Here is a 12,800-nt window from a genome sequence, read left to right as displayed (position 1 = left end):
ACGTAAAAAAATCATACACTTCCATAAAGCTTGTGAATAATAGCGCAAGGGTCCTTTCCAGTTAGTAACAACCAACGTACTCGAATCGTGGGTCCCTTTTCCACTAATAACAAAATAGTCTTGAGTGTAAAGGGAGACGTATGATCATACTTATTGAGGTGACCACGTGCAAGTAATTTTGAGCAAGCAACAAGTAACACACAAGTTCATGATTCGAATTGTAGTTTGATAATAATAGCAAGCAATTGGTTTGGAATAAGATATATATGTTACACCCAAAGTGTAAAAGTGTTAAAAATGGGGTGTGAGAAACTCACATTTGAAATTGTAGATAACTTGGAATGAAACCGAAAGCGCGCTAAAAGGAACCGAACAATCAAATCTTGCAAGCTAAAAAAAAGAAAATACGGAACTTACTAACTAACTAACGGAATTATAAAGTTAAATTTGATAATAGAAGCTAGACACTATATTCTTTATGGTAATTTTATAATATATTTCTTATTTTCATGTTTTAACGAATTTTAACGGTTTAATATTCTAATATTATTTAATTACTAGATCAATACTAAAATGAGAATTTTACTATTCATTGAACACAGATTTAACGATATAATCTTATTTTAGTGTACTATAATGTTAATGAAATGTTAAGAATAATAATATAATACTAATTGGGTTTTCAAGAAACTTTAACGGAAACAAAGTTGGTTTTTAGATGAAAGTTGATAAATATAATTTATAACTAGTTTATTTAACTTAAAAATAATTATTTAATTTATAATAATTTTATAAGTTTTATTTGAATTATTATATAAAGGATTTAATTTAATAATTATAAAAAAAAGTTTGCACTGACCCGGGTTCATGTAAGGCCCCTGACCGAGTGCCATACTTTGGTGTTGGATTTACTCATAAACACAATTTTAAATATCAGAGATAATCAAAATCAAAAACTTTTCGCGGAATGTAAAACTTCAAATATATATTACATAATCATTCAAATCTTTCCAAAATAAACATTTTTTTTTGTCTCAAAACATAATTTAAAAGTCATTTTAAAAGATCATAACATTCTTCTCAAGATGCCAGTATCTTCAGTCCAATGTCACGTGTCTTCATTCAAGCGAGTTGCCTTAGCCTATTCACCTTTGTGCATACTAAAAGTCAGCTACGCTGAGTGAGTTTTAGTTAATCAGGCAACATAAAATACATTCACCTACTCACATAAATACGTATCTGAAGATAAATATTACATACTTAACATGTCTACCTTTCTTTCGTACATACATACATGCATACATACATACATTCATGCATACATACATACATAAATACATACTTTCTTTCTTTCTTTATTTATTTCATACTTTCATTCTTTTAGCCCGTACATTACATACATAACTATCCATTACTTTTAAAGAACATCTTGCCCTATAACCTTCGCAGATATAATTAGCGTCTGCAACCCTTTAACCTTCGCAGATATTATTAGGGTCTGCAACCCTGTAACCTTCGCAAATATTATCAGGGTCTGCAACCCTTTAGGCATATCACCATACAACCATACATTATCTTCTTTATATTTTTAACTATGTACTCTCACACATACACTTAGTCTTTTCTATAACCTCCATATATCATTCATACATTATTCATAAAACAATCACATATCATACACTTACCACTTAAGGTAAGTGTATTAACTAATCACATCGAGTATGCATACAACCCTGAAAACATAACAATGAAATGAGGCTAGAAATTCATCTGGATCCTGTTTCTTTCTGAGTTTATAGTAATACATGATGGTCGGGTAAAAGTCATGTATATTATCATATTATTTTTTACTTTTAGTTTAAATATTATGTGAAATTTTGGTACTTCAATCGTGTTTATGTGTTTCAGGATATTTGACATTAAGGACGCTTATCGGGATAAATTATGGGCTTGGAACGAAGATGTAGAAGACTCATGATGATTGGCACACTTTCCTATGCAAAATTAAAAAAGAAAATAAAGAAAATTGTGTCAGACACCCTTAGTGCGACGCTAAGGGGTCTTAAGGGTGATGTTAGAGATACTCTAAGATCATCAGACAAATAAGTCTTTAGCATGGCGCTAGAGGCTCACCCCTGGATGTTAGTGTCGCGCAAACATCCCTTCTGACGGGAAAATTACCCTAACTTTGATATAATCAGTTTTGAGCCCCTATTTCGAGATAATCTTCATTCTAGCAACCAATGTGACATTCATCAATTTCGGGTCTCGAATCATATTCATTTTTTAAACTTTATTATGTAAAATGGCCCGTTTTGTAAACCGAAGCTTATGAAATAATCAAAATGATGGTTTTTATTTTACAATATTGTTTTACACTTGTTGGGTCTTGAAAACATCCTTTTCGATCTTTAAAACGCGTTAAAATCACTTAAAACGAACTCCGGGGGCCAAATCTGCAATTTTTGAAAAGGCGGAAAGTCTGGTAATCAACCCCATCACGCCACGCGATGGGGGATACCCTTATTGATCGCGTATCGCAATGCCAGTAACTGCAGCAGCTCGTTTTTGTAAGTTTTTAAGCAAACACGTGACTTAAAGCATCCCATTTTCATGCAAAACACTTTATACTTGACCATTTCATCTTACCCTATATATACACCACCATTTCCACCCATTTTTCCCTGCTACAACTCCAAATTCTCTCTCAAACATCGAATATTCAAGGTTTTTTCTTAAGTGTTCTTGAGTGTTTGACTTCCAAAAGTCAAACTGAGTTTAATCGTTCTTTCTAATTTGTTCATCTAACCTTACTAAGACTTGAATATGGTGGTACAACATATATATAATATACACCCATTGTTACCTTTGGTAGTTGCTTCTCCGGCTCCGGTCGGTGAGGTTTCGGACCTCGTAAGGCAAGGCTTCATGGAGAACTTCGTGTTCTTGATATATATATATATATATATATATATATATAACTTGTTTGTACATACTAACCATGCTTAAATTTTGCTCATTTTAGTTTATTTACAAGTTCCATGGTTATGGGTTTGAGGGTCTATGCTTCGGTTTAAACGTAAGTAGCTCTAAACCGTAAACCGAACTTTGCTTACTAGTTTTAGTTAAATACTTGTTTTAAACATGCTTAATGTTAGATCTCAGTTTATAAAACCATTTTTATGTTCCATGGTTATGGGTTGGTAGATTCTAAACTCGGTCTTAACCCGAAACTAGATCCGAAATCGTAAACAGAACTTTTTTTTAAACACTTTATTGTTAACTTTTTTGATGTAAAACTTAAGTATTTTTATTTGTACATTATTATACAAGTTTTTTGGATATTTGGACATGTGAAAACCATCTATGAACTTATTGTGAGATGGAAACCGAACCAAACCGAACTAAACCGACTTTTACTCGCTTAAGACACACAAGTGTATTTTTAACTATCAAGACTTGTATATTTCTTTAAAAATAGTTTACAAACTGATTTTAATTATTTACCTAAGTACTTGGAAATGTTGGATCCAACTTGATCTCATAACAAAGTTTGGACCGACAAAACCGAACACTCGTTTAACGTACGTTGTTAGTTCTAAAACAATAGATCTACATACTTGGTTAATATTGATGGATTTTTATGAGTTATCTCATAACATTTAATATTTTGGAAAGTTGACTTTGGTTTGACCAATTGTCAAGATCCGAACCAACGACCCGAACACTCGTTAAAACCCGTTTTAGTATCTTTATTCCCAATGGACTTGCATTCATGCATTTTACCCACCTTATTACTTAACATAGGTTGAGTAAATATTAAGGTTAGATACTTTAACCCGGTTTCGAGCAAACTTACATTTTAAAGGGTTATTATTATAAATTCCTAAATAGTTACATTTTAAACCTTGAACTTTAATTGTTTACTTTTCTCAAAAATTATTTTATTTTAAGACTTTCAAGACAACCTTTCTAAACCCGAACTTCTTTCCTTTTAGGCTTTGGTCGTTAAACCCGTCATTCCGGAAAATCTATTGTATACTTTACTTATATACTTGCTCGATTTGGTTTTCTATGATTTCTATGTCTATGTGTTTATCGCTTTTTGGTTGGTTCAATCTATAAATCCTAGACTACTTGGCATCCCCTTGTAGCAAGGTGTCGTTAATGTAATTGCAATTAACGATAACTATTAAATCCTATACTATTTGGAATCCCCTTATAGTTAGGTGTCGCTAACGTCATTCTATTAGTGATTTTATCCAAATTATTGCTTTTATTTATTGTTTCGTATACGAGTTTTGTGGATCTTCCTTACTATATATTTATATGCTCAAACTTATGAATTGCTCACCAACCTTTGTGTTGATAAACTTTATTTTATGAAATGTTACAGGTTTACATCTTGGTTGATTATGGAGCTTGTGGAGAAAATGTCACAAATACCTTTATGATATTAGCAAAAATGAACATTATTTGATTTGCTATATTTGTTATATTTTGTTATGAATATTCATTATGTGACATTTTCTATGTTGTGAAATGAAATGAGTTTGTTAAATATTTTCGCTTTAATTAGTGTCATATGCTTATGGGCAATCGTTACACCTCGGCATGTTCTGCCGCCTTTTGTCGGGGTGTTACAACCAAGTACAAGCCCTAGGACGATTTTCCACCATCCCGAAGCCTCCGGTTCGTCTTTTCATCGCATGATTTCATCCTCTCATCAGATAAGTGAATCCTTCATGATGCCGATGTCAGGCTAAACCATTATATTTACTTTAGGAAAGGGTTTTGTGTAAACTAACTTTGATCAGATTCTATGTTTTGAAAGATTATGAACTTGATTGAATGTCTTTATTCTTGTTTTACATTAGAATTGATTGTTTAAACAGTTTATTATTTTGATTATCAAACTTTGCATCACTTTTCTGGTTGTGTTCATCACATGTAGGGTCTTTACTTATGTCATTGAACCAATAATCATTTGTCATTGCTTAAAATTTATTTTCATACATTAAGATGAACCTTAGGTTCATGGGCTTAAGTTAATATAAATACCCCCTTAAACCCTAATCCTTTCCATTTCCATCCATCTTATCTTTCAAGAATATCTACACACTCAAACCACACACACATAAATCTTCACTACGGCCGCGAGAAGAAGAAGATCCAAGATCGAACATAGCCTAAATCTTGATAAATCTTAACCCTACAAGCAAGATACAAGATTTAAGTTCATTGCGAAGCTAAACCATAACCTAAAAACGAGTAAAGGTATGTTCTTGATCTTTAAAGTTTATATTTTTTATGAACGGTTAGCCATGAAATTAAACCATAGAGTAGATCGGGTCTAGACAAGTCATAAAGTTGCAAACTTGATGAATAAAATGGACTTAACGAACTTATGGTTATGAACGGCTCGTTTAAAGAAACCCTAGATCTACTTTTGAACATATTTAGCCCTAAAGATTCAAACTTTATGGTGATTCGGGTCAAGTTTTGGCCGAAAACGGTTAAGGAAACATCTATGGGTCAATACCAAGCCATACTAAGGTGTTAAGGTTAAAACGAGTAAAGATAATGATGATATAGGACCAAACCGTGACCCATTTATTCAGCTCGTTCGATAAAATTATTATGGTCGATTACAATGTCCATAGTCGCTTACAATATGACTCACTTACAATTCATGCATTAGATTAAAATGTATCATTAGCTTACAATCTATCATTAGATTACAATTCATGCATTAGGTTACAATGTATCATTAGCTTACAATCTATCATTAGATTACAATTCATGCATTAGATTACAATGTATCATTAGCTTACAATATATCATTAGATTACAATTCATGCATTAGATTACAATGTATCATTAGCTTAAAATCTATCATTAGATTATAATTCATGCATTAGATTACAATGTATCATTAGATTACAATTCATGCATTAGATTACAATGGGATCATTAGCTTACAATCTATCATTAGATTACAATTCATGCATTAGATTACAATGTATCTTTAGCTTACAATCTATCATTAGATTACAATTCATGCATTAGATTACAATGTATCATTAGATTATAATTCATGAATTAGATTACAATGTATCACTAGATTACAATCTATCATTAGATTACAATTCATGAATTAGATTACAATGTATCATTAGATTACAATGTGTTCATTAGAATACAAATGTATTCTAATCATATACCATTCAAATACAAAGGTATTCTAATACAAGTTGAACGCTAACACAAATGTATTCTAATACCATTCAAATACAAAGAATATACTAGACTTAACCATTTCTGGTGCAACCTAAAGAAGGAGTATAGGATTAGGAAATTGATACGTGTAATTGATGTACAGTTAGCCGTGCTCAATTGAAGAAAGGAATCACTATTAACTCAGAAGGAAACCGGAGACATGTGAGTTTCTAGCCCCATTACTTTTTATATTTTCGGGGCTATGTTCATACTCGATGTGAATGTTAATACACTTACCTTAAATGGTAAGTGTGTGTCTTAATGACGAATGTGATAGTTATGTTATATTATGAATGAATGCTTGACGTTGCGTGAACGATCTTCGGATATTTCACGTACCGTCAAGGAGTATGGTTGTAGAAGTGTTCCTTAAATGGATATTAAATGATAAAGCTTATGCTCCTTACATGGATATTAAATAAGAACTTATATACAGTGTTCCTTCTATGGATAATATATAAAGTTCCTTCTATGGATAATGCATAATGTTCCTTCTATGGATAGCATAGTGTTAATTCTATCGATAGTGTAGTGTTCCTTCTATGGATAGTATAGTGTTCCTTCTATGGAAAATATATAGAGTGTTCCATCTATGGAAAGTATATAGAGTGTTCCTTCTATGGAAAATATATACAGTATGGGTAATAGTAATAGTTCTTTTAATAGATATTACGTGGCGTTCCTCTTATGAATATTTATACAAGGTTAAGGTATTAATACGTGTCTTCGGATACAAGAAGGAATGTATGAGAATGAATTGTATGTTGCCTGATTAACTAGAACTCACTCAACGTAGCTGACTTTAAGTATGCACGCAGGTGAATATGTTTAATGAGCTAGCATGAGGAGGGCACATGGCATGGATTGAATAGATGGCATCTTGAGATGGAAGAAAAATTATGTTTTAAATATGATGTTGTATATTATGTTTTAAAGAAAAGATCGAATGTTTTGTATCGAATGATTAAAGTTAACATTTCCGCGAAAGTTTTAATAAACTCTGATTTGTAGAACTGTGTTTATGAGTAAATCCAACGTCCAAAGTAGGGCACTGGGATCGGGGCCTTACACAAATAGCCAGGAACAACCAGCTCCACAAAACCAAAACGTTAACCATGATAGAAACCGCAATCTGTTCAACCAAGGAGATGTCAGCCGTAACCTTAGGAGGCAGTTTAACATGGATGAAAACTTGTCAATCAGATCCGCCCAGTAAACCGTCAAAGACAAGCTGATTTTAGAGAGGAAAGACCTGAGATTAATCGTGCTCGTGCACGGATGAAAAATTGGCGGATATAGGATGATTTCGGTTTCGATTCTATGGATGAGGAAGAGTTTAAAGATGAACGTGGGGGTCAGTATCAGCAACAAGATCTCCATGATGACCAAGAAATTAGACAAAATCATCTAGAAAATTAGAGAGATCGATCAACAAGACGACCACCAAATCGTGAACAGCCGTATTATGATTTTGATGACGGGGTCCCAAGAGCATTTGTCCCACCACCAGTCAGGGGAGTTCAAAGCCACTTTATCCCACAAGTGGCCACGAATCCTTTACCGATCATTATTTCGGTCAGACATGGAAGGACTTTTTCAGTGAGGCAGAACAGTTTAACGAGGTTACCGACGTTTCATGGAAAGGCTACTGAAGAACCATACCTGCATTTGAATGATTTCAACTCGACATGTGCACTTATCTCGAGTAAAGGTTTTAATGCGGAAGAAGTGAAAATGGTGGTCAATTCAGTTTAAAGGATGCAGCAAAACAGTGGTTCCTATCTTTGCCATCAGCCAACATCTTCACTTGGGGGGACTTGGCACAACATTTTTTAGATGAATATTATACGCCGCAGAGAACCACCGATGTCACACCCCGACCAAAGGCGGCGAAACATGCCGGGATGTAACGATTGTCCATAAGCACATGACACTATTAAAGCGACAATATTTAATAAACTCATTTCATTTCACAACATCGAAAATGTCACATAATAATATTCATAACAAAATATAGCAAATCAAACATTGTTTATTTTTGCTAATATCCTAATGGTATTTGTGACGTTTTCTTCTAGCATCCAAAATCAACCAAGATGTAAACCTGTAACATTTCATAAAATAAAGTTTGTCACACAAAGGTTGGTGAGCAATTCATAAGTTTGAACATATAGATATATAGTAAGAAAGATCCACAAAACTAGTATACGAAACAATAAATAAAAGCCATAATTTGGAAAAAATCGCTAATAGATTACGTTAGCGACACCTAACTATAAGGGGATACCAAATAGTCTAGGATTTAATAGATTATCATTAATTGCATTACGTTAACGAAACCTTGCTACAAGGTGATGCCAAGTAGTCTAGGATTTATAGATTCAACCAACCGAAAGAGATAAAAACATAGGCATATAAGCATAGAACACCAAATCGAGCAAGTATTTAAGTAAAGTATACAATAACGTTTGTGGTTTAAGACCCAAGTATAAAACATTCAGTTTAGATAAGGAGAAATGTCACCCCCAAAATAAAAGATAGAAAACGGGGTATGAAAGTACTCACGTTCAAGTAATAAACTTGAAAAGTTGGTAATTTGGAGATTTACCGGAACGACGGGTTTAACGTATGAAGCCTAAATAAAAGAAAGTCTTGGATTTAGAATGGTTGTCTTGAAGATCTTTAAATAAAATAATTGTTGGAAAAAGTAAACAATTATAGTTCAAGGTTTAAAATGTAACTATTTAAGAATTTATATTAATAACCCTTTATAATGTAAGTTTGCTCGAAACCGGGTTAAAGTATCTAACCTTAATATTTACTCAACCAATATTAAGTAATAAGGTGGGAAAAATGCTAAAATTCAAGTTCCATTGGGCTAAAGATACTAAAACGGGTCTTTAACAAGTGTTCGGGTTGTTGGTTCGGGTCTTGATAATTGGTCAAACCCAAAGTCAACTTTCCAAAATAATGAATGTTATGAGATAACTCAATAAAACTTATTAAGACTTAACCAAGTATGTAGATATATTAATTTAGAATTAACAACGTACGTTAAGCGAGTGTTCGGTTTTGTCGGTCCATACTATGTTATGAAACCAAATTGGATCCAACATTTCCAAGTACTTAAGAAAATAATTAAAATCAGTTTGTAAACTAAAAAGTCTTGATAGCTAAGAACAAACTTGTGTGTCTTAGGCGAGTAAAAATCGGATCGGTTCGGTTTCCATCTCACAACAAGTTCATAGATGGACTGCACATACCCATATATCATAGAGCTTGTATAATAACGTACAAATGAAAATATTTAAGTTCTACAACTAAAAAGTCAACAACAAGTCTTTTTAACAAAAGTTCGGTTTGGTTCGGTTTCCATCTCACAATGAGTTCATAGATGGTCTCCACATACCCAAGACTTGTACATGTGACTAACAACTAAAATGAGCAGAAGTTAAGAATAAATAATATGTGCAAACAAGTTATGTGAGTGTATATATATCAAGAACACGAAGTTCTCTATGAACTCTTGCCTTACGAGGTCCGAAACTTAACCAACCGGAGTCGGAGAAGTAACTACCTAAGGTAACAAGGGGTGTGTATTATATGTTGTACCACTATAATCAAGTATTAATAAGACTACATAAGCTAATTAAAATGAAAGAAACAACTCAGTTTGACTTTGGAAGTCAAACCTTCAAGAAAACAAATAAAACAACATTTAGATCTTTGAATTTGAGAGAGTTTTTGGTGTTGTAGCAGAGATTAATGGGTGGAAATGATGGTTTATATATAGGGTAAGTTAAAAGGGTCAACATTAAGGGTTTTGCATGAAAATGGGGTGTTTTAGTCACATGTTTGCTTAAAAATAAGCAAAAACGTGTAGCTGTGCAGACTGCCTTTAGCGCGGTGCTAAGGTCTCTGCCCTTTGACCTTAACGCGGCGCTAAAGTCACCAGGTGGAAATTCTGAACTTTCAGCATTGGCAGTTTTGGCCCCCGGAGTTGTTTTTAAGCGTTTTAAGGTCATTTTAGGGACCGAAAAGGGTGTTTTCAATAACTAACAAGTGTAAAATAATATTGTACCATAAAATCCATCATTTTGATTATATCGAAGGTTTCGGTTTACAAAACGGGTCGGTTTACATAATAAACAATTTCAAAACGAATACAAATCGAGACCCGAAATTGACGAATGTCACAACCGAGGCTCGAAATAGCATTTGAAACTTTTAGCAAATCACAGGTGAAACCTTTTATGAGACATTTCAAAGACTCAAATGATTGCTGAGAACTTGTCCGCATCATGGAATTGCTTTATGGAATTGATAAAAGCATTCCACGACAGTCTCTCAAATGATGACGTTCGTGATCTCCAACCCGCCATTAATGTATCCTGCCTTACAAATGATGAAATTGTGGATTGAGGACATTTGGAGAGACATGCAAATAATTCAAAGAGGCAAGCACAGTCGAACATGATGTCAAAAAGATTAGTGGTAAAAGCAGTTGAAAGTCATGGTTCAGATGACAGAATGGATAGGCTAGAAAAGAAGATGGATAGATTGTTGGTTGCAGGTATACAAAAAACCGGTAAACCAGGAAAAACTTATCCGGTATGTGAAGGTTGCGGTTAATTAGGGCACGAGGTTGCGAGTTGTGGAGTTGTGCAAGATGAAGAAACTGAAGAAGAAGAGGTCAATTATGTGCAGGGTGACAGGAAATACAACAATATGAGTTCAAATACTTACCATCTGGGCCTCAGAACTCACCCCAACTTCAGTTATGGAAACCCGAACACGTAGCAGAATCCGAAATTTCAGGGTAGTTCTCAAAAGACAAGTTATCATTCAAACCAGATTCAGTGTGGGAATAGTTCGGGAAGTGGTCAGAGTGGGTACAATCTGAGAGATTCTGGGGGTTACAATAAGGGTTATCAAAAGAGTTATCAGTAGGGGCAAGAAAATTCTTCGGGTAGCAAAGAGGAGTCGATTAAGGATATGATGGAGTTATTGAAACAAATGAAGGCAGATCAAGAGACTCATAATAGAAATCAAGAGACTCAAATTAAAGCTTTGAATTAGAGGTTGGAGCTTCATGAGAAAGCAAATGCAGCAAGGGATAAACAGGTTAGTCAATTGGCAGAAGAAATGGCAAGCCTAAAAAGAAATCCGTCCAGACTACCAAGTGACACCTTGAAGAATCCAAGCCATCAAAGTAGTAGTCCGTCAAACTCCAAAAATGCACACGTCAGTTCCATCATAATCGAAGATAATGTTGAGAATGACACGGTTGAAGAATTTGAAACGGGGGCACCACTCATCCCTATTCAGATTGGGGAGTTCAAGACCACCAAGGCACTTGTTGATTATGGTGCGAGTGTGAGTGTTTTACCGCGGAGTGTGTATGATGGAGTTATTGAAAGAAATGAAGGCAGATCAAGAGACTCATAATAGAAATCAAGAGACTCAAATTAAAGCTTTGAATTAGAGGTTGGAGCTTCATGAGAAGGCAAATGCAGCAAGGGATAAACAGGTTAGTCAATTGGCAGAAGAAATGGCAAGCCTAAAAAGAAATCCGTCCAGACTACCAAGTGACACCTTGAAGAATCCAAGCCATCAAAGTAGTAGTCCGTCAAACTCCAAAAATGCACACGTCAGTTCCATCATAATCGAAGATAATGTTGAGAATGACACGGTTGAAGAATTTGAAACGGGGGCACCACTCATCCCTATTCAGATTGGTGAGTTCAAGACCACCAAGGCACTTGTTGATTATGGTGCGAGTGTGAGTGTTTTACCGCGGAGTGTGTATGACCGTTTTAACTTCGGGCCTTTACAAGAGGTTGACACCACCTTGGTGTTAGCTGATTTCACTCGAAGACGGCCACGGGGGAAGTTGGTTGGTGTTGCGGTAAAGGTTGATGATTTTACTATCCTGAAGACTTTCTTGTTCTTGATTATGCACCAACTGAAAAGGAAGAAGAAACCCAGGTGATACTGGGGAGACCCTTTTTGGCGACATCAAATGCTCAGATTAACTGCCGAGACGGAATAGTTTGCATGACCTTCGGTAACCGTAAGTTAATTTTTACGTATATTTCAAATTCATTTGATTCTTTTGAAAATAAATATTCTAGGTCATGTGCTACTAATGGGTGTCTTTCTCATGTAAGTGAGAATGACACCAACAAGGAGAATAGTGTTGTTATTGACAGGTCTAAGCGTGAGAAAAAGAAGGAAGAGTTGATTGTGGTAGAAATTCAAAGCGGGGAGCTTGTTTGTTTAACAAACGATATTAGGACAGTGATTGAAGTGGTGGTCAATGAGGAGAAGGTAAAGAAACCACCCGAATTCAAAATTGAACCAAGGAGGTTGGTGTGTTTTAGGCCTAGGTGGGAGGCATTAGAGCTACCATTGTGCTGGAGAAGTACACGAAGTGAGATGGAGGAAGGTAAGTACTCCATTCGACCACCATAACCGGCAAATCAGGTACTGGTCCGGCTGAAGACCTTAACAAAAACTTA

General features: G+C 34.6%; 1 non-coding gene across 1 annotated transcript; it reads right to left on the bottom strand.

Annotated features, from left to right (window-relative positions):
• Positions 1-10,481: 10,481 nt before the first annotated feature.
• On the bottom strand, positions 10,482-10,587 carry LOC143574917 (small nucleolar RNA R71). Its single transcript, XR_013142677.1, has one exon. It is a non-coding gene; the product is annotated as a small nucleolar RNA R71 (small nucleolar RNA).
• Between the last annotated feature and the right edge of the window lie 2,213 nt (positions 10,588-12,800).

This window comes from Bidens hawaiensis, unplaced genomic scaffold (assembly GCF_021521415.1).
Source record: "Bidens hawaiensis isolate Kalapana, Puna unplaced genomic scaffold, B.hawaiensis_p1.1 tig00027146_1, whole genome shotgun sequence".
In the NCBI taxonomy this organism is placed as follows: Eukaryota; Viridiplantae; Streptophyta; class Magnoliopsida; order Asterales; family Asteraceae; genus Bidens; species Bidens hawaiensis.
The sequence above is the reverse complement of the archived record's forward strand: the minus strand, read 5'-3'. Positions and strand labels throughout refer to the sequence as shown.